General features: G+C 49.6%; 27 non-coding genes across 27 annotated transcripts; 9 read left to right on the top strand and 18 right to left on the bottom strand.

The window, feature by feature from the left end:
* Nucleotides 1-477: 477 nt before the first annotated feature.
* Trnap-ugg (transfer RNA proline (anticodon UGG)) lies at nucleotides 478-549 on the bottom strand. Its single transcript has one exon. It is a non-coding gene; the product is annotated as a tRNA-Pro (tRNA).
* A 1,615-nt stretch (nucleotides 550-2,164) lies between these two features.
* On the bottom strand, nucleotides 2,165-2,236 carry Trnap-cgg (transfer RNA proline (anticodon CGG)). Its single transcript has one exon. It is a non-coding gene; the product is annotated as a tRNA-Pro (tRNA).
* A 235-nt stretch (nucleotides 2,237-2,471) lies between these two features.
* Trnav-uac (transfer RNA valine (anticodon UAC)) lies at nucleotides 2,472-2,544 on the top strand. Its single transcript has one exon. It is a non-coding gene; the product is annotated as a tRNA-Val (tRNA).
* A 604-nt stretch (nucleotides 2,545-3,148) lies between these two features.
* Nucleotides 3,149-3,220, bottom strand: Trnap-ugg (transfer RNA proline (anticodon UGG)). The gene has a single exon. It is a non-coding gene; the product is annotated as a tRNA-Pro (tRNA).
* A 1,630-nt stretch (nucleotides 3,221-4,850) lies between these two features.
* On the bottom strand, nucleotides 4,851-4,922 carry Trnap-cgg (transfer RNA proline (anticodon CGG)). The gene has a single exon. It is a non-coding gene; the product is annotated as a tRNA-Pro (tRNA).
* A 235-nt stretch (nucleotides 4,923-5,157) lies between these two features.
* On the top strand, nucleotides 5,158-5,230 carry Trnav-uac (transfer RNA valine (anticodon UAC)). Its single transcript has one exon. It is a non-coding gene; the product is annotated as a tRNA-Val (tRNA).
* A 604-nt stretch (nucleotides 5,231-5,834) lies between these two features.
* Nucleotides 5,835-5,906, bottom strand: Trnap-ugg (transfer RNA proline (anticodon UGG)). Its single transcript has one exon. It is a non-coding gene; the product is annotated as a tRNA-Pro (tRNA).
* A 1,629-nt stretch (nucleotides 5,907-7,535) lies between these two features.
* Nucleotides 7,536-7,607, bottom strand: Trnap-cgg (transfer RNA proline (anticodon CGG)). The gene has a single exon. It is a non-coding gene; the product is annotated as a tRNA-Pro (tRNA).
* A 235-nt stretch (nucleotides 7,608-7,842) lies between these two features.
* On the top strand, nucleotides 7,843-7,915 carry Trnav-uac (transfer RNA valine (anticodon UAC)). The gene has a single exon. It is a non-coding gene; the product is annotated as a tRNA-Val (tRNA).
* A 604-nt stretch (nucleotides 7,916-8,519) lies between these two features.
* On the bottom strand, nucleotides 8,520-8,591 carry Trnap-ugg (transfer RNA proline (anticodon UGG)). Its single transcript has one exon. It is a non-coding gene; the product is annotated as a tRNA-Pro (tRNA).
* Nucleotides 8,592-10,207: 1,616 nt separating this feature from the next.
* Nucleotides 10,208-10,279, bottom strand: Trnap-cgg (transfer RNA proline (anticodon CGG)). Its single transcript has one exon. It is a non-coding gene; the product is annotated as a tRNA-Pro (tRNA).
* Nucleotides 10,280-10,514: 235 nt separating this feature from the next.
* Nucleotides 10,515-10,587, top strand: Trnav-uac (transfer RNA valine (anticodon UAC)). The gene has a single exon. It is a non-coding gene; the product is annotated as a tRNA-Val (tRNA).
* Nucleotides 10,588-11,191: 604 nt separating this feature from the next.
* On the bottom strand, nucleotides 11,192-11,263 carry Trnap-ugg (transfer RNA proline (anticodon UGG)). The gene has a single exon. It is a non-coding gene; the product is annotated as a tRNA-Pro (tRNA).
* A 1,628-nt stretch (nucleotides 11,264-12,891) lies between these two features.
* Nucleotides 12,892-12,963, bottom strand: Trnap-cgg (transfer RNA proline (anticodon CGG)). Its single transcript has one exon. It is a non-coding gene; the product is annotated as a tRNA-Pro (tRNA).
* A 235-nt stretch (nucleotides 12,964-13,198) lies between these two features.
* Nucleotides 13,199-13,271, top strand: Trnav-uac (transfer RNA valine (anticodon UAC)). Its single transcript has one exon. It is a non-coding gene; the product is annotated as a tRNA-Val (tRNA).
* A 604-nt stretch (nucleotides 13,272-13,875) lies between these two features.
* Nucleotides 13,876-13,947, bottom strand: Trnap-ugg (transfer RNA proline (anticodon UGG)). Its single transcript has one exon. It is a non-coding gene; the product is annotated as a tRNA-Pro (tRNA).
* Nucleotides 13,948-15,575: 1,628 nt separating this feature from the next.
* Trnap-cgg (transfer RNA proline (anticodon CGG)) lies at nucleotides 15,576-15,647 on the bottom strand. Its single transcript has one exon. It is a non-coding gene; the product is annotated as a tRNA-Pro (tRNA).
* Nucleotides 15,648-15,882: 235 nt separating this feature from the next.
* On the top strand, nucleotides 15,883-15,955 carry Trnav-uac (transfer RNA valine (anticodon UAC)). Its single transcript has one exon. It is a non-coding gene; the product is annotated as a tRNA-Val (tRNA).
* A 604-nt stretch (nucleotides 15,956-16,559) lies between these two features.
* Nucleotides 16,560-16,631, bottom strand: Trnap-ugg (transfer RNA proline (anticodon UGG)). The gene has a single exon. It is a non-coding gene; the product is annotated as a tRNA-Pro (tRNA).
* A 1,628-nt stretch (nucleotides 16,632-18,259) lies between these two features.
* Nucleotides 18,260-18,331, bottom strand: Trnap-cgg (transfer RNA proline (anticodon CGG)). Its single transcript has one exon. It is a non-coding gene; the product is annotated as a tRNA-Pro (tRNA).
* A 235-nt stretch (nucleotides 18,332-18,566) lies between these two features.
* On the top strand, nucleotides 18,567-18,639 carry Trnav-uac (transfer RNA valine (anticodon UAC)). The gene has a single exon. It is a non-coding gene; the product is annotated as a tRNA-Val (tRNA).
* Nucleotides 18,640-19,243: 604 nt separating this feature from the next.
* On the bottom strand, nucleotides 19,244-19,315 carry Trnap-ugg (transfer RNA proline (anticodon UGG)). Its single transcript has one exon. It is a non-coding gene; the product is annotated as a tRNA-Pro (tRNA).
* Nucleotides 19,316-20,942: 1,627 nt separating this feature from the next.
* On the bottom strand, nucleotides 20,943-21,014 carry Trnap-cgg (transfer RNA proline (anticodon CGG)). Its single transcript has one exon. It is a non-coding gene; the product is annotated as a tRNA-Pro (tRNA).
* Nucleotides 21,015-21,249: 235 nt separating this feature from the next.
* Nucleotides 21,250-21,322, top strand: Trnav-uac (transfer RNA valine (anticodon UAC)). Its single transcript has one exon. It is a non-coding gene; the product is annotated as a tRNA-Val (tRNA).
* Nucleotides 21,323-21,926: 604 nt separating this feature from the next.
* Nucleotides 21,927-21,998, bottom strand: Trnap-ugg (transfer RNA proline (anticodon UGG)). Its single transcript has one exon. It is a non-coding gene; the product is annotated as a tRNA-Pro (tRNA).
* Nucleotides 21,999-23,614: 1,616 nt separating this feature from the next.
* On the bottom strand, nucleotides 23,615-23,686 carry Trnap-cgg (transfer RNA proline (anticodon CGG)). Its single transcript has one exon. It is a non-coding gene; the product is annotated as a tRNA-Pro (tRNA).
* Nucleotides 23,687-23,921: 235 nt separating this feature from the next.
* On the top strand, nucleotides 23,922-23,994 carry Trnav-uac (transfer RNA valine (anticodon UAC)). The gene has a single exon. It is a non-coding gene; the product is annotated as a tRNA-Val (tRNA).
* Nucleotides 23,995-24,268: the final 274 nt, after the last annotated feature.

Here is a 24,268-nt window from a genome sequence, read left to right as displayed (position 1 = left end):
TATTGCACCGGTATTTGGTAACTGGGAACGCCCCTAGCTCCATTATGGCTGGCAAAATTTATAATCCGGTTCTTCAGGGCTACTTCAAGTGCGCTTGCTACTGGCTTTCCTGAGCTCACCCTACTCGCCTTGTCACAGCTCTGTCAAAGTGTGATGCTAACTAATAATGAGAAACTCTTGGCCACTCTCAATCTTACATGCCACCACCCCTTTGTTGTTGCCGTCGTTAGTAAGATGAGGGTAGACTGTCGCACAATTAAGCTTAATCTCCACTCACGGTGCACATATTCCGCAAAGACAACCTTGTTTTCCGTTGCATGCAAAATTACCGTCTGCGTTTCTACCGAATTCCACCTACGTACTTTACTGGTGCCGCATTCTTGTTATATTCACGTGCTATAACAGGCGTCTACTCTTCATTGAGGAGCTGCAACCGGGGCTGAGTTCCACCTACTCTTCAGCACGGTCAAATTGGCAGGGCTCGTCCGGGATTTGAACCCGGGACCTCCTGCACCCAAAGCAGGAATCATACCCCTAGACCAACGAGCCACCTGCCTGGAGCAGTCAAGTTAATCCCAGGTAGTGGACCTCACAGGGAACACAAACTTTTACGTGAATTCGCAAGATAAACGCTTTCTGCAGGCAGCACTCACCACTGATGAGAAGAATATTAAAGGCAACGAATAAAAAGCGAAATAACTTCATCGAACACTGCTTATGAACAGCCGGCAGTGCCTCAGTTTCGGTATGTGGTTTCTCAGGGTTAAGAGAAGGCGAATGCACTAAACAAAAGAACATCGGGAAACCAAGCACCAACTCATAACGAAAAGATTGCACAATATACTGCAAGTAAAATTTTCAGAAGACGGATACTAAAGACGCCGCAGACAAAGGAATTATTCTATGCAGTAACGATTATCTAGGAAGCGTAAATTGCATGTGCTGCTCCACCACACAACTTCTTTTGATACTGTTTTACTTATTCTAAATTTTCATTGCCTGATCGTCTCTAGAATACTGTGTGGTATCACCTGGTTTCCAACAGCGATAGTAGTAAGTAAATCGACTACAAAGTCTTTCAAAGTAGGTCAGACACCAAAAAAAAAAAAACGGAGCTGCGCGTAGCTCATGTCATTCTGCTTTCAAAGGTGAATCAGCGGCTGGGAGTAGTGGCGTACTCCTGTAATCCAAGCTACTGGGAGGCTGTTGTGTGGGAGAGATCTGGAAACAACTACAGATTCGGCCGTTCCATGAGCTCAGGAATGGCCACGATGCCTTCATCGAGCTCTGCAGATCGACATATGACAGCGTGGAAATTTCGGCGAGCGGTGGCTAAGGGTTTAGAGAAGCCAAACGCACTAAACACAAGAAAGTCGGGAAACCGAAGCTCATAACGAAAAGATTGCGGAATGCAGTGCGGAAGCAAAACTTCGAGAAGACCAACTCTGAAGCCATCGGCGCGCTAGGAATTATTCCTCGCAAGAAGCGATCATGTAGGAAGAGCGAGCCGAGGGTGTCGCTCGACCACACAATAAATTTTTGCTTAATCCAAATTTGCAATACCGGTTCGACACTAGAATACTGCGATAGTAATAAGCACGTCGACTGCAGTGTCATTTGGGGTAGTGAGTCAGACATGGGGAGGATATAAGGCGGGTGGAATATGCAGCGACAGGGGGCATTGCAGGGCGGGCGCCGACTTCTTGCGCTGCGGCGCGCCGGTGCCGGCGGCGGCCTGGCTGGGCTGCTGGTGCCTCCATGTAGAGCTGCCGCCGAGCCCAGGCACCGTGCCGCTAACGAAGCGATTGCCTTTGGTGACATCTTTTGCAATAACGACTGCGCGAATCGACGGTATCTCGTAAGGAAAGAAAGAGCAGCAGCTGCCGCCGAGCCCAGGCGCCGTGCCTAACACGCAGAAGGTCCCCGGTTCGATTGCGGGCGGAAACCCGTTTTCGTCGCACTCAGCAAGACACTTGCTACGATCTCTGCAGTGACCACTTAAATCAACTTCAAACGTTCCACCAGCAGGGTGCACATGGCTCAAATGAAACATGAAACTGTTTCAGAACTGGTTGTCGGATTTTAGCGCTGACTTGGAGGCCTGGAAATGCGCGAAACAGCCGCCGCCATGCGATTTGTTACCACACCGTTGTACAAAACGCAAGGGCTCGTCCGGGATTTGAACCCGGGACCTCCTGCACCCGAAGCAGGAATCATACCCCTAGACCAACGAGCCTGTCCGTTCCGAAAACGCACTGCATGTGAATGACGCCACCTTTGATGGTCTCACCCTGTAGGGCTGCAGCTCACCCAGCGTTCTCCCTGTCTGTCGCGGTTGGATTGTTTTCATCGACGTCTTTTACTATAGGAACTTCACGAATCGGAGGGAGCTCGTAGCCGATGCCCTTGCTAACACAGAAGAAAAACTGTTGCTATTACGAGTCTCCGGGTGGTACACGAAAAGAACCGTCGTTTCCGTGGTGTAGCGGTTATCACGTCTGCTTTACACGCAGAAGGTCCCCGGTTCGATCCCGGGCGGGAACACAACAATTTTAATCTATATTTCGGGTTTCATTTCCGAGATGACCTCACGTCCGCGTATGCAGAGACAAGCAATGTCGTATGCTAGACGGATAGGGCGTCATTTTACTGTCAAATACTGTTGCTCTCTTATTGCACCGGTATTTGGTAACTGGGAACGCCCCTAGCTCCATTATGGCTGGCAAAATTTATAATCCGGTTCTTCAGGGCTACTTCAAGTGCGCTTGCTACTGGCTTTCCTGAGCTCACCCTACTCGCCTTGTCACAGCTCTGTCAAAGTGTGATGCTAACTAATAATGAGAAACTCTTGGCCACTCTCAATCTTACATGCCACCACCCCTTTGTTGTTGCCGTCGTTAGTAAGATGAGGGTAGACTGTCGCACAATTAAGCTTAATCTCCACTCACGGTGCACATATTCCGCAAAGACAACCTTGTTTTCCGTTGCATGCAAAATTACCGTCTGCGTTTCTACCGAATTCCACCTACGTACTTTACTGGTGCCGCATTCTTGTTATATTCACGTGCTATAACAGGCGTCTACTCTTCATTGAGGAGCTGCAACCGGGGCTGAGTTCCACCTACTCTTCAGCACGGTCAAAATGGCAGGGCTCGTCCGGGATTTGAACCCGGGACCTCCTGCACCCAAAGCAGGAATCATACCCCTAGACCAACGAGCCACCTGCCTGGAGCAGTCAAGTTAATCCCAGGTAGTGGACCTCACAGGGAACACAAACTTTTACGTGAATTCGCAAGATAAACGCTTTCTGCAGGCAGCACTCACCACTGATGAGAAGAATATTAAAGGCAACGAATAAAAAGCGAAATAACTTCATCGAACACTGCTTATGAACAGCCGGCAGTGCCTCAGTTTCGGTATGCGGTTTCTCAGGGTTAAGAGAAGGCGAATGCACTAAACAAAAGAACATCGGGAAACCAAGCACCAACTCATAACGAAAAGATTGCACAATATACTGCAAGTAAAATTTTCAGAAGACGGATACTAAAGACGCCGCAGACAAAGGAATTATTCTATGCAGTAACGATTATCTAGGAAGCGTAAATTGCATGTGCTGCTCCACCACACAACTTCTTTTGATACTGTTTTACTTATTCTAAATTTTCATTGCCTGATCGTCTCTAGAATACTGTGTGGTATCACCTGGTTTCCAACAGCGATAGTAGTAAGTAAATCGACTACAAAGTCTTTCAAAGTAGGTCAGACACCAAAAAAAAAAAAAAAAAAAAAAAAAAAACGGAGCTGCGCGTAGCTCATGTCATTCTGCTTTCAAAGGTGAATCAGCGGCTGGGAGTAGTGGCGTACTCCTGTAATCCAAGCTACTGGGAGGCTGTTGTGTGGGAGAGATCTGGAAACAACTACAGATTCGGCCGTTCCATGAGCTCAGGAATGGCCGCGATGCCTTCATCGAGCTCTGCAGATCGACATATGACAGCGTGGAAATTTCGGCGAGCGGTGGCTAAGGGTTTAGAGAAGCCAAACGCACTAAACACAAGAAAGTCGGGAAACCGAAGCTCATAACGAAAAGATTGCGGAATGCAGTGCGGAAGCAAAACTTCGAGAAGACCAACTCTGAAGCCATCGGCGCGCTAGGAATTATTCCTCGCAAGAAGCGATCATGTAGGAAGAGCGAGCCGAGGGTGTCGCTCGACCACACAATAAATTTTTGCTTAATCCAAATTTGCAATACCGGTTCGACACTAGAATACTGCGATAGTAATAAGCACGTCGACTGCAGTGTCATTTGGGGTAGTGAGTCAGACATGGGGAGGATATAAGGCGGGTGGAATATGCAGCGACAGGGGGCATTGCAGGGCGGGCGCCGACTTCTTGCGCTGCGGCGCGCCGGTGCCGGCGGCGGCCTGGCTGGGCTGCTGGTGCCTCCATGTAGAGCTGCCGCCGAGCCCAGGCACCGTGCCGCTAACGAAGCGATTGCCTTTGGTGACATCTTTTGCAATAACGACTGCGCGAATCGACGGTATCTCGTAAGGAAAGAAAGAGCAGCAGCTGCCGCCGAGCCCAGGCGCCGTGCCTAACACGCAGAAGGTCCCCGGTTCGATTGCGGGCGGAAACCCGTTTTCGTCGCACTCAGCAAGACACTTGCTACGATCTCTGCAGTGACCACTTAAATCAACTTCAAACGTTCCACCAGCAGGGTGCACATGGCTCAAATGAAACATGAAACTGTTTCAGAACTGGTTGTCGGATTTTAGCGCTGACTTGGAGGCCTGGAAATGCGCGAAACAGCCGCCGCCATGCGATTTGTTACCACACCGTTGTACAAAACGCAAGGGCTCGTCCGGGATTTGAACCCGGGACCTCCTGCACCCGAAGCAGGAATCATACCCCTAGACCAACGAGCCTGTCCGTTCCGAAAACGCACTGCATGTGAATGACGCCACCTTTGATGGTCTCACCCTGTAGGGCTGCAGCTCACCCAGCGTTCTCCCTGTCTGTCGCGGTTGGATTGTTTTCATCGACGTCTTTTACTATAGGAACTTCACGAATCGGAGGGAGCTCGTAGCCGATGCCCTTGCTAACACAGAAGAAAAACTGTTGCTATTACGAGTCTCCGGGTGGTACACGAAAAGAACCGTCGTTTCCGTGGTGTAGCGGTTATCACGTCTGCTTTACACGCAGAAGGTCCCCGGTTCGATCCCGGGCGGGAACACAACAATTTTAATCTATATTTCGGGTTTCATTTCCGAGATGACCTCACGTCCGCGTATGCAGAGACAAGCAATGTCGTATGCTAGACGGATAGGGCGTCATTTTACTGTCAAATACTGTTGCTCTCTTATTGCACCGGTATTTGGTAACTGGGAACGCCCCTAGCTCCATTATGGCTGGCAAAATTTATAATCCGGTTCTTCAGGGCTACTTCAAGTGCGCTTGCTACTGGCTTTCCTGAGCTCACCCTACTCGCCTTGTCACAGCTCTGTCAAAGTGTGATGCTAACTAATAATGAGAAACTCTTGGCCACTCTCAATCTTACATGCCACCACCCCTTTGTTGTTGCCGTCGTTAGTAAGATGAGGGTAGACTGTCGCACAATTAAGCTTAATCTCCACTCACGGTGCACATATTCCGCAAAGACAACCTTGTTTTCCGTTGCATGCAAAATTACCGTCTGCGTTTCTACCGAATTCCACCTACGTACTTTACTGGTGCCGCATTCTTGTTATATTCACGTGCTATAACAGGCGTCTACTCTTCATTGAGGAGCTGCAACCGGGGCTGAGTTCCACCTACTCTTCAGCACGGTCAAAATGGCAGGGCTCGTCCGGGATTTGAACCCGGGACCTCCTGCACCCAAAGCAGGAATCATACCCCTAGACCAACGAGCCACCTGCCTGGAGCAGTCAAGTTAATCCCAGGTAGTGGACCTCACAGGGAACACAAACTTTTACGTGAATTCGCAAGATAAACGCTTTCTGCAGGCAGCACTCACCACTGATGAGAAGAATATTAAAGGCAACGAATAAAAAGCGAAATAACTTCATCGAACACTGCTTATGAACAGCCGGCAGTGCCTCAGTTTCGGTATGCGGTTTCTCAGGGTTAAGAGAAGGCGAATGCACTAAACAAAAGAACATCGGGAAACCAAGCACCAACTCATAACGAAAAGATTGCACAATATACTGCAAGTAAAATTTTCAGAAGACGGATACTAAAGACGCCGCAGACAAAGGAATTATTCTATGCAGTAACGATTATCTAGGAAGCGTAAATTGCATGTGCTGCTCCACCACACAACTTCTTTTGATACTGTTTTACTTATTCTAAATTTTCATTGCCTGATCGTCTCTAGAATACTGTGTGGTATCACCTGGTTTCCAACAGCGATAGTAGTAAGTAAATCGACTACAAAGTCTTTCAAAGTAGGTCAGACACCAAAAAAAAAAAAAAAAAAAAAAAAAAACGGAGCTGCGCGTAGCTCATGTCATTCTGCTTTCAAAGGTGAATCAGCGGCTGGGAGTAGTGGCGTACTCCTGTAATCCAAGCTACTGGGAGGCTGTTGTGTGGGAGAGATCTGGAAACAACTACAGATTCGGCCGTTCCATGAGCTCAGGAATGGCCGCGATGCCTTCATCGAGCTCTGCAGATCGACATATGACAGCGTGGAAATTTCGGCGAGCGGTGGCTAAGGGTTTAGAGAAGCCAAACGCACTAAACACAAGAAAGTCGGGAAACCGAAGCTCATAACGAAAAGATTGCGGAATGCAGTGCGGAAGCAAAACTTCGAGAAGACCAACTCTGAAGCCATCGGCGCGCTAGGAATTATTCCTCGCAAGAAGCGATCATGTAGGAAGAGCGAGCCGAGGGTGTCGCTCGACCACACAATAAATTTTTGCTTAATCCAAATTTGCAATACCGGTTCGACACTAGAATACTGCGATAGTAATAAGCACGTCGACTGCAGTGTCATTTGGGGTAGTGAGTCAGACATGGGGAGGATATAAGGCGGGTGGAATATGCAGCGACAGGGGGCATTGCAGGGCGGGCGCCGACTTCTTGCGCTGCGGCGCGCCGGTGCCGGCGGCGGCCTGGCTGGGCTGCTGGTGCCTCCATGTAGAGCTGCCGCCGAGCCCAGGCACCGTGCCGCTAACGAAGCGATTGCCTTTGGTGACATCTTTTGCAATAACGACTGCGCGAATCGACGGTATCTCGTAAGGAAAGAAAGAGCAGCAGCTGCCGCCGAGCCCAGGCGCCGTGCCTAACACGCAGAAGGTCCCCGGTTCGATTGCGGGCGGAAACCCGTTTTCGTCGCACTCAGCAAGACACTTGCTACGATCTCTGCAGTGACCACTTAAATCAACTTCAAACGTTCCACCAGCAGGGTGCACATGGCTCAAATGAAACATGAAACTGTTTCAGAACTGGTTGTCGGATTTTAGCGCTGACTTGGAGGCCTGGAAATGCGCGAAACAGCCGCCGCCATGCGATTTGTTACCACACCGTTGTACAAAACGCAAGGGCTCGTCCGGGATTTGAACCCGGGACCTCCTGCACCCGAAGCAGGAATCATACCCCTAGACCAACGAGCCTGTCCGTTCCGAAAACGCACTGCATGTGAATGACGCCACCTTTGATGGTCTCACCCTGTAGGGCTGCAGCTCACCCAGCGTTCTCCCTGTCTGTCGCGGTTGGATTGTTTTCATCGACGTCTTTTACTATAGGAACTTCACGAATCGGAGGGAGCTCGTAGCCGATGCCCTTGCTAACACAGAAGAAAAACTGCTGCTATTACGAGTCTCCGGGTGGTACACGAAAAGAACCGTCGTTTCCGTGGTGTAGCGGTTATCACGTCTGCTTTACACGCAGAAGGTCCCCGGTTCGATCCCGGGCGGGAACACAACAATTTTAATCTATATTTCGGGTTTCATTTCCGAGATGACCTCACGTCCGCGTATGCAGAGACAAGCAATGTCGTATGCTAGACGGATAGGGCGTCATTTTACTGTCAAATACTGTTGCTCTCTTATTGCACCGGTATTTGGTAACTGGGAACGCCCCTAGCTCCATTATGGCTGGCAAAATTTATAATCCGGTTCTTCAGGGCTACTTCAAGTGCGCTTGCTACTGGCTTTCCTGAGCTCACCCTACTCGCCTTGTCACAGCTCTGTCAAAGTGTGATGCTAACTAATAATGAGAAACTCTTGGCCACTCTCAATCTTACATGCCACCACCCCTTTGTTGTTGCCGTCGTTAGTAAGATGAGGGTAGACTGTCGCACAATTAAGCTTAATCTCCACTCACGGTGCACATATTCCGCAAAGACAACCTTGTTTTCCGTTGCATGCAAAATTACCGTCTGCGTTTCTACCGAATTCCACCTACGTACTTTACTGGTGCCGCATTCTTGTTATATTCACGTGCTATAACAGGCGTCTACTCTTCATTGAGGAGCTGCAACCGGGGCTGAGTTCCACCTACTCTTCAGCACGGTCAAAATGGCAGGGCTCGTCCGGGATTTGAACCCGGGACCTCCTGCACCCAAAGCAGGAATCATACCCCTAGACCAACGAGCCACCTGCCTGGAGCAGTCAAGTTAATCCCAGGTAGTGGACCTCACAGGGAACACAAACTTTTACGTGAATTCGCAAGATAAACGCTTTCTGCAGGCAGCACTCACCACTGATGAGAAGAATATTAAAGGCAACGAATAAAAAGCGAAATAACTTCATCGAACACTGCTTATGAACAGCCGGCAGTGCCTCAGTTTCGGTATGTGGTTTCTCAGGGTTAAGAGAAGGCGAATGCACTAAACAAAAGAACATCGGGAAACCAAGCACCAACTCATAACGAAAAGATTGCACAATATACTGCAAGTAAAATTTTCAGAAGACGGATACTAAAGACGCCGCAGACAAAGGAATTATTCTATGCAGTAACGATTATCTAGGAAGCGTAAATTGCATGTGCTGCTCCACCACACAACTTCTTTTGATACTGTTTTACTTATTCTAAATTTTCATTGCCTGATCGTCTCTAGAATACTGTGTGGTATCACCTGGTTTCCAACAGCGATAGTAGTAAGTAAATCGACTACAAAGTCTTTCAAAGTAGGTCAGACACCAAAAAAAAAAAAAACGGAGCTGCGCGTAGCTCATGTCATTCTGCTTTCAAAGGTGAATCAGCGGCTGGGAGTAGTGGCGTACTCCTGTAATCCAAGCTACTGGGAGGCTGTTGTGTGGGAGAGATCTGGAAACAACTACAGATTCGGCCGTTCCATGAGCTCAGGAATGGCCGCGATGCCTTCATCGAGCTCTGCAGATCGACATATGACAGCGTGGAAATTTCGGCGAGCGGTGGCTAAGGGTTTAGAGAAGCCAAACGCACTAAACACAAGAAAGTCGGGAAACCGAAGCTCATAACGAAAAGATTGCGGAATGCAGTGCGGAAACAAAACTTCGAGAAGACCAACTCTGAAGCCATCGGCGCGCTAGGAATTATTCCTCGCAAGAAGCGATCATGTAGGAAGAGCGAGCCGAGGGTGTCGCTCGACCACACAATAAATTTTTGCTTAATCCAAATTTGCAATACCGGTTCGACACTAGAATACTGCGATAGTAATAAGCACGTCGACTGCAGTGTCATTTAGGGTAGTGAGTCAGACATGGGGAGGATATAAGGCGGGTGGAATATGCAGCGACAGGGGGCATTGCAGGGCGGGCGCCGACTTCTTGCGCTGCGGCGCGCCGGTGCCGGCGGCGGCCTGGCTGGGCTGCTGGTGCCTCCATGTAGAGCTGCCGCCGAGCCCAGGCACCGTGCCGCTAACGAAGCGATTGCCTTTGGTGACATCTTTTGCAATAACGACTGCGCGAATCGACGGTATCTCGTAAGGAAAGAAAGAGCAGCAGCTGCCGCCGAGCCCAGGCGCCGTGCCTAACACGCAGAAGGTCCCCGGTTCGATTGCGGGCGGAAACCCGTTTTCGTCGCACTCAGCAAGACACTTGCTACGATCTCTGCAGTGACCACTTAAATCAACTTCAAACGTTCCACCAGCAGGGTGCACATGGCTCAAATGAAACATGAAACTGTTTCAGAACTGGTTGTCGGATTTTAGCGCTGACTTGGAGGCCTGGAAATGCGCGAAACAGCCGCCGCCATGCGATTTGTTACCACACCGTTGTACAAAACGCAAGGGCTCGTCCGGGATTTGAACCCGGGACCTCCTGCACCCGAAGCAGGAATCATACCCCTAGACCAACGAGCCTGTCCGTTCCGAAAACGCACTGCATGTGAATGACGCCACCTTTGATGGTCTCACCCTGTAGGGCTGCAGCTCACCCAGCGTTCTCCCTGTCTGTCGCGGTTGGATTGTTTTCATCGACGTCTTTTACTATAGGAACTTCACGAATCGGAGGGAGCTCGTAGCCGATGCCCTTGCTAACACAGAAGAAAAACTGTTGCTATTACGAGTCTCCGGGTGGTACACGAAAAGAACCGTCGTTTCCGTGGTGTAGCGGTTATCACGTCTGCTTTACACGCAGAAGGTCCCCGGTTCGATCCCGGGCGGGAACACAACAATTTTAATCTATATTTCGGGTTTCATTTCCGAGATGACCTCACGTCCGCGTATGCAGAGACAAGCAATGTCGTATGCTAGACGGATAGGGCGTCATTTTACTGTCAAATACTGTTGCTCTCTTATTGCACCGGTATTTGGTAACTGGGAACGCCCCTAGCTCCATTATGGCTGGCAAAATTTATAATCCGGTTCTTCAGGGCTACTTCAAGTGCGCTTGCTACTGGCTTTCCTGAGCTCACCCTACTCGCCTTGTCACAGCTCTGTCAAAGTGTGATGCTAACTAATAATGAGAAACTCTTGGCCACTCTCAATCTTACATGCCACCACCCCTTTGTTGTTGCCGTCGTTAGTAAGATGAGGGTAGACTGTCGCACAATTAAGCTTAATCTCCACTCACGGTGCACATATTCCGCAAAGACAACCTTGTTTTCCGTTGCATGCAAAATTACCGTCTGCGTTTCTACCGAATTCCACCTACGTACTTTACTGGTGCCGCATTCTTGTTATATTCACGTGCTATAACAGGCGTCTACTCTTCATTGAGGAGCTGCAACCGGGGCTGAGTTCCACCTACTCTTCAGCACGGTCAAAATGGCAGGGCTCGTCCGGGATTTGAACCCGGGACCTCCTGCACCCAAAGCAGGAATCATACCCCTAGACCAACGAGCCACCTGCCTGGAGCAGTCAAGTTAATCCCAGGTAGTGGACCTCACAGGGAACACAAACTTTTACGTGAATTCGCAAGATAAACGCTTTCTGCAGGCAGCACTCACCACTGATGAGAAGAATATTAAAGGCAACGAATAAAAAGCGAAATAACTTCATCGAACACTGCTTATGAACAGCCGGCAGTGCCTCAGTTTCGGTATGCGGTTTCTCAGGGTTAAGAGAAGGCGAATGCACTAAACAAAAGAACATCGGGAAACCAAGCACCAACTCATAACGAAAAGATTGCACAATATACTGCAAGTAAAATTTTCAGAAGACGGATACTAAAGACGCCGCAGACAAAGGAATTATTCTATGCAGTAACGATTATCTAGGAAGCGTAAATTGCATGTGCTGCTCCACCACACAACTTCTTTTGATACTGTTTTACTTATTCTAAATTTTCATTGCCTGATCGTCTCTAGAATACTGTGTGGTATCACCTGGTTTCCAACAGCGATAGTAGTAAGTAAATCGACTACAAAGTCTTTCAAAGTAGGTCAGACACCAAAAAAAAAAAAAAAAAAAAAAAAAACGGAGCTGCGCGTAGCTCATGTCATTCTGCTTTCAAAGGTGAATCAGCGGCTGGGAGTAGTGGCGTACTCCTGTAATCCAAGCTACTGGGAGGCTGTTGTGTGGGAGAGATCTGGAAACAACTACAGATTCGGCCGTTCCATGAGCTCAGGAGTGGCCGCGATGCCTTCATCGAGCTCTGCAGATCGACATATGACAGCGTGGAAATTTCGGCGAGCGGTGGCTAAGGGTTTAGAGAAGCCAAACGCACTAAACACAAGAAAGTCGGGAAACCGAAGCTCATAACGAAAAGATTGCGGAATGCAGTGCGGAAGCAAAACTTCGAGAAGACCAACTCTGAAGCCATCGGCGCGCTAGGAATTATTCCTCGCAAGAAGCGATCATGTAGGAAGAGCGAGCCGAGGGTGTCGCTCGACCACACAATAAATTTTTGCTTAATCCAAATTTGCAATACCGGTTCGACACTAGAATACTGCGATAGTAATAAGCACGTCGACTGCAGTGTCATTTGGGGTAGTGAGTCAGACATGGGGAGGATATAAGGCGGGTGGAATATGCAGCGACAGGGGGCATTGCAGGGCGGGCGCCGACTTCTTGCGCTGCGGCGCGCCGGTGCCGGCGGCGGCCTGGCTGGGCTGCTGGTGCCTCCATGTAGAGCTGCCGCCGAGCCCAGGCACCGTGCCGCTAACGAAGCGATTGCCTTTGGTGACATCTTTTGCAATAACGACTGCGCGAATCGACGGTATCTCGTAAGGAAAGAAAGAGCAGCAGCTGCCGCCGAGCCCAGGCGCCGTGCCTAACACGCAGAAGGTCCCCGGTTCGATTGCGGGCGGAAACCCGTTTTCGTCGCACTCAGCAAGACACTTGCTACGATCTCTGCAGTGACCACTTAAATCAACTTCAAACGTTCCACCAGCAGGGTGCACATGGCTCAAATGAAACATGAAACTGTTTCAGAACTGGTTGTCGGATTTTAGCGCTGACTTGGAGGCCTGGAAATGCGCGAAACAGCCGCCGCCATGCGATTTGTTACCACACCGTTGTACAAAACGCAAGGGCTCGTCCGGGATTTGAACCCGGGACCTCCTGCACCCGAAGCAGGAATCATACCCCTAGACCAACGAGCCTGTCCGTTCCGAAAACGCACTGCATGTGAATGACGCCACCTTTGATGGTCTCACCCTGTAGGGCTGCAGCTCACCCAGCGTTCTCCCTGTCTGTCGCGGTTGGATTGTTTTCATCGACGTCTTTTACTATAGGAACTTCACGAATCGGAGGGAGCTCGTAGCCGATGCCCTTGCTAACACAGAAGAAAAACTGCTGCTATTACGAGTCTCCGGGTGGTACACGAAAAGAACCGTCGTTTCCGTGGTGTAGCGGTTATCACGTCTGCTTTACACGCAGAAGGTCCCCGGTTCGATCCCGGGCGGGAACACAACAATTTTAATCTATATTTCGGGTTTCATTTCCGAGATGACCTCACGTCCGCGTATGCAGAGACAAGCAATGTCGTATGCTAGACGGATAGGGCGTCATTTTACTGTCAAATACTGTTGCTCTCTTATTGCACCGGTATTTGGTAACTGGGAACGCCCCTAGCTCCATTATGGCTGGCAAAATTTATAATCCGGTTCTTCAGGGCTACTTCAAGTGCGCTTGCTACTGGCTTTCCTGAGCTCACCCTACTCGCCTTGTCACAGCTCTGTCAAAGTGTGATGCTAACTAATAATGAGAAACTCTTGGCCACTCTCAATCTTACATGCCACCACCCCTTTGTTGTTGCCGTCGTTAGTAAGATGAGGGTAGACTGTCGCACAATTAAGCTTAATCTCCACTCACGGTGCACATATTCCGCAAAGACAACCTTGTTTTCCGTTGCATGCAAAATTACCGTCTGCGTTTCTACCGAATTCCACCTACGTACTTTACTGGTGCCGCATTCTTGTTATATTCACGTGCTATAACAGGCGTCTACTCTTCATTGAGGAGCTGCAACCGGGGCTGAGTTCCACCTACTCTTCAGCACGGTCAAAATGGCAGGGCTCGTCCGGGATTTGAACCCGGGACCTCCTGCACCCAAAGCAGGAATCATACCCCTAGACCAACGAGCCACCTGCCTGGAGCAGTCAAGTTAATCCCAGGTAGTGGACCTCACAGGGAACACAAACTTTTACGTGAATTCGCAAGATAAACGCTTTCTGCAGGCAGCACTCACCACTGATGAGAAGAATATTAAAGGCAACGAATAAAAAGCGAAATAACTTCATCGAACACTGCTTATGAACAGCCGGCAGTGCCTCAGTTTCGGTATGCGGTTTCTCAGGGTTAAGAGAAGGCGAATGCACTAAACAAAAGAACATCGGGAAACCAAGCACCAACTCATAACGAAAAGATTGCACAATATACTGCAAGTAAAATTTTCAGAAGACGGATACTAAAGACGCCGCAGACAAAGGAATTATTCTATGCAGTAACGATTATCTAGGAAGCGTAAATTGCATGTGCTGCTCCACCACACAACTTCTTTTGATACTGTTTTACTTATTCTAAATTTTCATTGCCTGATCGTCTCTAGAATACTGTGTGGTATCACCTGGTTTCCAACAGCGATAGTAGTAAGTAAATCGACTACAAAGTCTTTCAAAGTAGGTCAGACACCAAAAAAAAAAAAAAAAAAAAAAAAAACGGAGCTGCGCGTAGCTCATGTCATTCTGCTTTCAAAGGTGAATCAGCGGCTGGGAGTAGTGGCGTACTCCTGTAATCCAAGCTACTGGGAGGCTGTTGTGTGGGAGAGATCTGGAAACAACTACAGATTCGGCCGTTCCATGAGCTCAGGAATGGCCGCGATGCCTTCATCGAGCTCTGCAGATCGACATATGACAGCGTGGAAATTTCGGCGAGCGGTGGCTAAGGGTTTAGAGAAGCCAAACGCACTAAACACAAGAAAGTCGGGAAACCGAAGCTCATAACGAAAAGATTGCGGAATGCAGTGCGGAAGCAAAACTTCGAGAAGACCAACTCTGAAGCCATCGGCGCGCTAGGAATTATTCCTCGCAAGAAGCGATCATGTAGGAAGAGCGAGCCGAGGGTGTCGCTCGACCACACAATAAATTTTTGCTTAATCCAAATTTGCAATACCGGTTCGACACTAGAATACTGCGATAGTAATAAGCACGTCGACTGCAGTGTCATTTGGGGTAGTGAGTCAGACATGGGGAGGATATAAGGCGGGTGGAATATGCAGCGACAGGGGGCATTGCAGGGCGGGCGCCGACTTCTTGCGCTGCGGCGCGCCGGTGCCGGCGGCGGCCTGGCTGGGCTGCTGGTGCCTCCATGTAGAGCTGCCGCCGAGCCCAGGCACCGTGCCGCTAACGAAGCGATTGCCTTTGGTGACATCTTTTGCAATAACGACTGCGCGAATCGACGGTATCTCGTAAGGAAAGAAAGAGCAGCAGCTGCCGCCGAGCCCAGGCGCCGTGCCTAACACGCAGAAGGTCCCCGGTTCGATTGCGGGCGGAAACCCGTTTTCGTCGCACTCAGCAAGACACTTGCTACGATCTCTGCAGTGACCACTTAAATCAACTTCAAACGTTCCACCAGCAGGGTGCACATGGCTCAAATGAAACATGAAACTGTTTCAGAACTGGTTGTCGGATTTTAGCGCTGACTTGGAGGCCTGGAAATGCGCGAAACAGCCGCCGCCATGCGATTTGTTACCACACCGTTGTACAAAACGCAAGGGCTCGTCCGGGATTTGAACCCGGGACCTCCTGCACCCGAAGCAGGAATCATACCCCTAGACCAACGAGCCTGTCCGTTCCGAAAACGCACTGCATGTGAATGACGCCACCTTTGATGGTCTCACCCTGTAGGGCTGCAGCTCACCCAGCGTTCTCCCTGTCTGTCGCGGTTGGATTGTTTTCATCGACGTCTTTTACTATAGGAACTTCACGAATCGGAGGGAGCTCGTAGCCGATGCCCTTGCTAACACAGAAGAAAAACTGCTGCTATTACGAGTCTCCGGGTGGTACACGAAAAGAACCGTCGTTTCCGTGGTGTAGCGGTTATCACGTCTGCTTTACACGCAGAAGGTCCCCGGTTCGATCCCGGGCGGGAACACAACAATTTTAATCTATATTTCGGGTTTCATTTCCGAGATGACCTCACGTCCGCGTATGCAGAGACAAGCAATGTCGTATGCTAGACGGATAGGGCGTCATTTTACTGTCAAATACTGTTGCTCTCTTATTGCACCGGTATTTGGTAACTGGGAACGCCCCTAGCTCCATTATGGCTGGCAAAATTTATAATCCGGTTCTTCAGGGCTACTTCAAGTGCGCTTGCTACTGGCTTTCCTGAGCTCACCCTACTCGCCTTGTCACAGCTCTGTCAAAGTGTGATGCTAACTAATAATGAGAAACTCTTGGCCACTCTCAATCTTACATGCCACCACCCCTTTGTTGTTGCCGTCGTTAGTAAGATGAGGGTAGACTGTCGCACAATTAAGCTTAATCTCCACTCACGGTGCACATATTCCGCAAAGACAACCTTGTTTTCCGTTGCATGCAAAATTACCGTCTGCGTTTCTACCGAATTCCACCTACGTACTTTACTGGTGCCGCATTCTTGTTATATTCACGTGCTATAACAGGCGTCTACTCTTCATTGAGGAGCTGCAACCGGGGCTGAGTTCCACCTACTCTTCAGCACGGTCAAAATGGCAGGGCTCGTCCGGGATTTGAACCCGGGACCTCCTGCACCCAAAGCAGGAATCATACCCCTAGACCAACGAGCCACCTGCCTGGAGCAGTCAAGTTAATCCCAGGTAGTGGACCTCACAGGGAACACAAACTTTTACGTGAATTCGCAAGATAAACGCTTTCTGCAGGCAGCACTCACCACTGATGAGAAGAATATTAAAGGCAACGAATAAAAAGCGAAATAACTTCATCGAACACTGCTTATGAACAGCCGGCAGTGCCTCAGTTTCGGTATGCGGTTTCTCAGGGTTAAGAGAAGGCGAATGCACTAAACAAAAGAACATCGGGAAACCAAGCACCAACTCATAACGAAAAGATTGCACAATATACTGCAAGTAAAATTTTCAGAAGACGGATACTAAAGACGCCGCAGACAAAGGAATTATTCTATGCAGTAACGATTATCTAGGAAGCGTAAATTGCATGTGCTGCTCCACCACACAACTTCTTTTGATACTGTTTTACTTATTCTAAATTTTCATTGCCTGATCGTCTCTAGAATACTGTGTGGTATCACCTGGTTTCCAACAGCGATAGTAGTAAGTAAATCGACTACAAAGTCTTTCAAAGTAGGTCAGACACCAAAAAAAAAAAAAAAAAAAAAAAAAACGGAGCTGCGCGTAGCTCATGTCATTCTGCTTTCAAAGGTGAATCAGCGGCTGGGAGTAGTGGCGTACTCCTGTAATCCAAGCTACTGGGAGGCTGTTGTGTGGGAGAGATCTGGAAACAACTACAGATTCGGCCGTTCCATGAGCTCAGGAATGGCCGCGATGCCTTCATCGAGCTCTGCAGATCGACATATGACAGCGTGGAAATTTCGGCGAGCGGTGGCTAAGGGTTTAGAGAAGCCAAACGCACTAAACACAAGAAAGTCGGGAAACCGAAGCTCATAACGAAAAGATTGCGGAATGCAGTGCGGAAGCAAAACTTCGAGAAGACCAACTCTGAAGCCATCGGCGCGCTAGGAATTATTCCTCGCAAGAAGCGATCATGTAGGAAGAGCGAGCCGAGGGTGTCGCTCGACCACACAATAAATTTTTGCTTAATCCAAATTTGCAATACCGGTTCGACACTAGAATACTGCGATAGTAATAAGCACGTCGACTGCAGTGTCATTTGGGGTAGTGAGTCAGACATGGGGAGGATATAAGGCGGGTGGAATATGCAGCGACAGGGGGCATTGCAGGGCGGGCGCCGACTTCTTGCGCTGCGGCGCGCCGGTGCCGGCGGCGGCCTGGCTGGGCTGCTGGTGCCTCCATGTAGAGCTGCCGCCGAGCCCAGGCACCGTGCCGCTAACGAAGCGATTGCCTTTGGTGACATCTTTTGCAATAACGACTGCGCGAATCGACGGTATCTCGTAAGGAAAGAAAGAGCAGCAGCTGCCGCCGAGCCCAGGCGCCGTGCCTAACACGCAGAAGGTCCCCGGTTCGATTGCGGGCGGAAACCCGTTTTCGTCGCACTCAGCAAGACACTTGCTACGATCTCTGCAGTGACCACTTAAATCAACTTCAAACGTTCCACCAGCAGGGTGCACATGGCTCAAATGAAACATGAAACTGTTTCAGAACTGGTTGTCGGATTTTAGCGCTGACTTGGAGGCCTGGAAATGCGCGAAACAGCCGCCGCCATGCGATTTGTTACCACACCGTTGTACAAAACGCAAGGGCTCGTCCGGGATTTGAACCCGGGACCTCCTGCACCCGAAGCAGGAATCATACCCCTAGACCAACGAGCCTGTCCGTTCCGAAAACGCACTGCATGTGAATGACGCCACCTTTGATGGTCTCACCCTGTAGGGCTGCAGCTCACCCAGCGTTCTCCCTGTCTGTCGCGGTTGGATTGTTTTCATCGACGTCTTTTACTATAGGAACTTCACGAATCGGAGGGAGCTCGTAGCCGATGCCCTTGCTAACACAGAAGAAAAACTGCTGCTATTACGAGTCTCCGGGTGGTACACGAAAAGAACCGTCGTTTCCGTGGTGTAGCGGTTATCACGTCTGCTTTACACGCAGAAGGTCCCCGGTTCGATCCCGGGCGGGAACACAACAATTTTAATCTATATTTCGGGTTTCATTTCCGAGATGACCTCACGTCCGCGTATGCAGAGACAAGCAATGTCGTATGCTAGACGGATAGGGCGTCATTTTACTGTCAAATACTGTTGCTCTCTTATTGCACCGGTATTTGGTAACTGGGAACGCCCCTAGCTCCATTATGGCTGGCAAAATTTATAATCCGGTTCTTCAGGGCTACTTCAAGTGCGCTTGCTACTGGCTTTCCTGAGCTCACCCTACTCGCCTTGTCACAGCTCTGTCAAAGTGTGATGCTAACTAATAATGAGAAACTCTTGGCCACTCTCAATCTTACATGCCACCACCCCTTTGTTGTTGCCGTCGTTAGTAAGATGAGGGTAGACTGTCGCACAATTAAGCTTAATCTCCACTCACGGTGCACATATTCCGCAAAGACAACCTTGTTTTCCGTTGCATGCAAAATTACCGTCTGCGTTTCTACCGAATTCCACCTACGTACTTTACTGGTGCCGCATTCTTGTTATATTCACGTGCTATAACAGGCGTCTACTCTTCATTGAGGAGCTGCAACCGGGGCTGAGTTCCACCTACTCTTCAGCACGGTCAAAATGGCAGGGCTCGTCCGGGATTTGAACCCGGGACCTCCTGCACCCAAAGCAGGAATCATACCCCTAGACCAACGAGCCACCTGCCTGGAGCAGTCAAGTTAATCCCAGGTAGTGGACCTCACAGGGAACACAAACTTTTACGTGAATTCGCAAGATAAACGCTTTCTGCAGGCAGCACTCACCACTGATGAGAAGAATATTAAAGGCAACGAATAAAAAGCGAAATAACTTCATCGAACACTGCTTATGAACAGCCGGCAGTGCCTCAGTTTCGGTATGCGGTTTCTCAGGGTTAAGAGAAGGCGAATGCACTAAACAAAAGAACATCGGGAAACCAAGCACCAACTCATAACGAAAAGATTGCACAATATACTGCAAGTAAAATTTTCAGAAGACGGATACTAAAGACGCCGCAGACAAAGGAATTATTCTATGCAGTAACGATTATCTAGGAAGCGTAAATTGCATGTGCTGCTCCACCACACAACTTCTTTTGATACTGTTTTACTTATTCTAAATTTTCATTGCCTGATCGTCTCTAGAATACTGTGTGGTATCACCTGGTTTCCAACAGCGATAGTAGTAAGTAAATCGACTACAAAGTCTTTCAAAGTAGGTCAGACACCAAAAAAAAAAAAAAAAAAAAAAAAACGGAGCTGCGCGTAGCTCATGTCATTCTGCTTTCAAAGGTGAATCAGCGGCTGGGAGTAGTGGCGTACTCCTGTAATCCAAGCTACTGGGAGGCTGTTGTGTGGGAGAGATCTGGAAACAACTACAGATTCGGCCGTTCCATGAGCTCAGGAGTGGCCGCGATGCCTTCATCGAGCTCTGCAGATCGACATATGACAGCGTGGAAATTTCGGCGAGCGGTGGCTAAGGGTTTAGAGAAGCCAAACGCACTAAACACAAGAAAGTCGGGAAACCGAAGCTCATAACGAAAAGATTGCGGAATGCAGTGCGGAAGCAAAACTTCGAGAAGACCAACTCTGAAGCCATCGGCGCGCTAGGAATTATTCCTCGCAAGAAGCGATCATGTAGGAAGAGCGAGCCGAGGGTGTCGCTCGACCACACAATAAATTTTTGCTTAATCCAAATTTGCAATACCGGTTCGACACTAGAATACTGCGATAGTAATAAGCACGTCGACTGCAGTGTCATTTGGGGTAGTGAGTCAGACATGGGGAGGATATAAGGCGGGTGGAATATGCAGCGACAGGGGGCATTGCAGGGCGGGCGCCGACTTCTTGCGCTGCGGCGCGCCGGTGCCGGCGGCGGCCTGGCTGGGCTGCTGGTGCCTCCATGTAGAGCTGCCGCCGAGCCCAGGCACCGTGCCGCTAACGAAGCGATTGCCTTTGGTGACATCTTTTGCAATAACGACTGCGCGAATCGACGGTATCTCGTAAGGAAAGAAAGAGCAGCAGCTGCCGCCGAGCCCAGGCGCCGTGCCTAACACGCAGAAGGTCCCCGGTTCGATTGCGGGCGGAAACCCGTTTTCGTCGCACTCAGCAAGACACTTGCTACGATCTCTGCAGTGACCACTTAAATCAACTTCAAACGTTCCACCAGCAGGGTGCACATGGCTCAAATGAAACATGAAACTGTTTCAGAACTGGTTGTCGGATTTTAGCGCTGACTTGGAGGCCTGGAAATGCGCGAAACAGCCGCCGCCATGCGATTTGTTACCACACCGTTGTACAAAACGCAAGGGCTCGTCCGGGATTTGAACCCGGGACCTCCTGCACCCGAAGCAGGAATCATACCCCTAGACCAACGAGCCTGTCCGTTCCGAAAACGCACTGCATGTGAATGACGCCACCTTTGATGGTCTCACCCTGTAGGGCTGCAGCTCACCCAGCGTTCTCCCTGTCTGTCGCGGTTGGATTGTTTTCATCGACGTCTTTTACTATAGGAACTTCACGAATCGGAGGGAGCTCGTAGCCGATGCCCTTGCTAACACAGAAGAAAAACTGCTGCTATTACGAGTCTCCGGGTGGTACACGAAAAGAACCGTCGTTTCCGTGGTGTAGCGGTTATCACGTCTGCTTTACACGCAGAAGGTCCCCGGTTCGATCCCGGGCGGGAACACAACAATTTTAATCTATATTTCGGGTTTCATTTCCGAGATGACCTCACGTCCGCGTATGCAGAGACAAGCAATGTCGTATGCTAGACGGATAGGGCGTCATTTTACTGTCAAATACTGTTGCTCTCTTATTGCACCGGTATTTGGTAACTGGGAACGCCCCTAGCTCCATTATGGCTGGCAAAATTTATAATCCGGTTCTTCAGGGCTACTTCAAGTGCGCTTGCTACTGGCTTTCCTGAGCTCACCCTACTCGCCTTGTCACAGCTCTGTCAAAGTGTGATGCTAACTAATAATGAGAAACTCTTGGCCACTCTCAATCTTACATGCCACCACCCCTTTGTTGTTGCCGTCGTTAGTAAGATGAGGGTAGACTGTCGCACAATTAAGCTTAATCTCCACTCACGGTGCACATATTCCGCAAAGACAACCTTGTTTTCCGTTGCATGCAAAATTACCGTCTGCGTTTCTACCGAATTCCACCTACGTACTTTACTGGTGCCGCATTCTTGTTATATTCACGTGCTATAACAGGCGTCTACTCTTCATTGAGGAGCTGCAACCGGGGCTGAGTTCCACCTACTCTTCAGCACGGTCAAAATGGCAGGGCTCGTCCGGGATTTGAACCCGGGACCTCCTGCACCCAAAGCAGGAATCATACCCCTAGACCAACGAGCCACCTGCCTGGAGCAGTCAAGTTAATCCCAGGTAGTGGACCTCACAGGGAACACAAACTTTTACGTGAATTCGCAAGATAAACGCTTTCTGCAGGCAGCACTCACCACTGATGAGAAGAATATTAAAGGCAACGAATAAAAAGCGAAATAACTTCATCGAACACTGCTTATGAACAGCCGGCAGTGCCTCAGTTTCGGTATGTGGTTTCTCAGGGTTAAGAGAAGGCGAATGCACTAAACAAAAGAACATCGGGAAACCAAGCACCAACTCATAACGAAAAGATTGCACAATATACTGCAAGTAAAATTTTCAGAAGACGGATACTAAAGACGCCGCAGACAAAGGAATTATTCTATGCAGTAACGATTATCTAGGAAGCGTAAATTGCATGTGCTGCTCCACCACACAACTTCTTTTGATACTGTTTTACTTATTCTAAATTTTCATTGCCTGATCGTCTCTAGAATACTGTGTGGTATCACCTGGTTTCCAACAGCGATAGTAGTAAGTAAATCGACTACAAAGTCTTTCAAAGTAGGTCAGACACCAAAAAAAAAAAAAACGGAGCTGCGCGTAGCTCATGTCATTCTGCTTTCAAAGGTGAATCAGCGGCTGGGAGTAGTGGCGTACTCCTGTAATCCAAGCTACTGGGAGGCTGTTGTGTGGGAGAGATCTGGAAACAACTACAGATTCGGCCGTTCCATGAGCTCAGGAATGGCCGCGATGCCTTCATCGAGCTCTGCAGATCGACATATGACAGCGTGGAAATTTCGGCGAGCGGTGGCTAAGGGTTTAGAGAAGCCAAACGCACTAAACACAAGAAAGTCGGGAAACCGAAGCTCATAACGAAAAGATTGCGGAATGCAGTGCGGAAGCAGAACTTCGAGAAGACCAACTCTGAAGCCATCGGCGCGCTAGGAATTATTCCTCGCAAGAAGCGATCATGTAGGAAGAGCGAGCCGAGGGTGTCGCTCGACCACACAATAAATTTTTGCTTAATCCAAATTTGCAATACCGGTTCGACACTAGAATACTGCGATAGTAATAAGCACGTCGACTGCAGTGTCATTTAGGGTAGTGAGTCAGACATGGGGAGGATATAAGGCGGGTGGAATATGCAGCGACAGGGGGCATTGCAGGGCGGGCGCCGACTTCTTGCGCTGCGGCGCGCCGGTGCCGGCGGCGGCCTGGCTGGGCTGCTGGTGCCTCCATGTAGAGCTGCCGCCGAGCCCAGGCACCGTGCCGCTAACGAAGCGATTGCCTTTGGTGACACCTTTTGCAATAACGACTGCGCGAATCGACGGTATCTCGTAAGGAAAGAAAGAGCAGCAGCTGCCGCCGAGCCCAGGCGCCGTGCCTAACACGCAGAAGGTCCCCGGTTCGATTGCGGGCGGAAACCCGTTTTCGTCGCACTCAGCAAGACACTTGCTACGATCTCTGCAGTGACCACTTAAATCAACTTCAAACGTTCCACCAGCAGGGTGCACATGGCTCAAATGAAACATGAAACTGTTTCAGAACTGGTTGTCGGATTTTAGCGCTGACTTGGAGGCCTGGAAATGCGCGAAACAGCCGCCGCCATGCGATTTGTTACCACACCGTTGTACAAAACGCAAGGGCTCGTCCGGGATTTGAACCCGGGACCTCCTGCACCCGAAGCAGGAATCATACCCCTAGACCAACGAGCCTGTCCGTTCCGAAAACGCACTGCATGTGAATGACGCCACCTTTGATGGTCTCACCCTGTAGGGCTGCAGCTCACCCAGCGTTCTCCCTGTCTGTCGCGGTTGGATTGTTTTCATCGACGTCTTTTACTATAGGAACTTCACGAATCGGAGGGAGCTCGTAGCCGATGCCCTTGCTAACACAGAAGAAAAACTGTTGCTATTACGAGTCTCCGGGTGGTACACGAAAAGAACCGTCGTTTCCGTGGTGTAGCGGTTATCACGTCTGCTTTACACGCAGAAGGTCCCCGGTTCGATCCCGGGCGGGAACACAACAATTTTAATCTATATTTCGGGTTTCATTTCCGAGATGACCTCACGTCCGCGTATGCAGAGACAAGCAATGTCGTATGCTAGACGGATAGGGCGTCATTTTACTGTCAAATACTGTTGCTCTCTTATTGCACCGGTATTTGGTAACTGGGAACGCCCCTAGCTCCATTATGGCTGGCAAAATTTATAATCCGGTTCTTCAGGGCTACTTCAAGTGCGCTTGCTACTGGCTTTCCTGAGCTCACCCTACTCGCCTTGTCACAGCTCTGTCAA

This window comes from Schistocerca cancellata, unplaced genomic scaffold, assembly GCF_023864275.1.
Source record: "Schistocerca cancellata isolate TAMUIC-IGC-003103 unplaced genomic scaffold, iqSchCanc2.1 HiC_scaffold_631, whole genome shotgun sequence".
NCBI classification, from domain to species: domain Eukaryota; kingdom Metazoa; phylum Arthropoda; class Insecta; order Orthoptera; family Acrididae; genus Schistocerca; species Schistocerca cancellata.
This window is presented reverse-complemented; position numbering and strand designations above follow the sequence as displayed.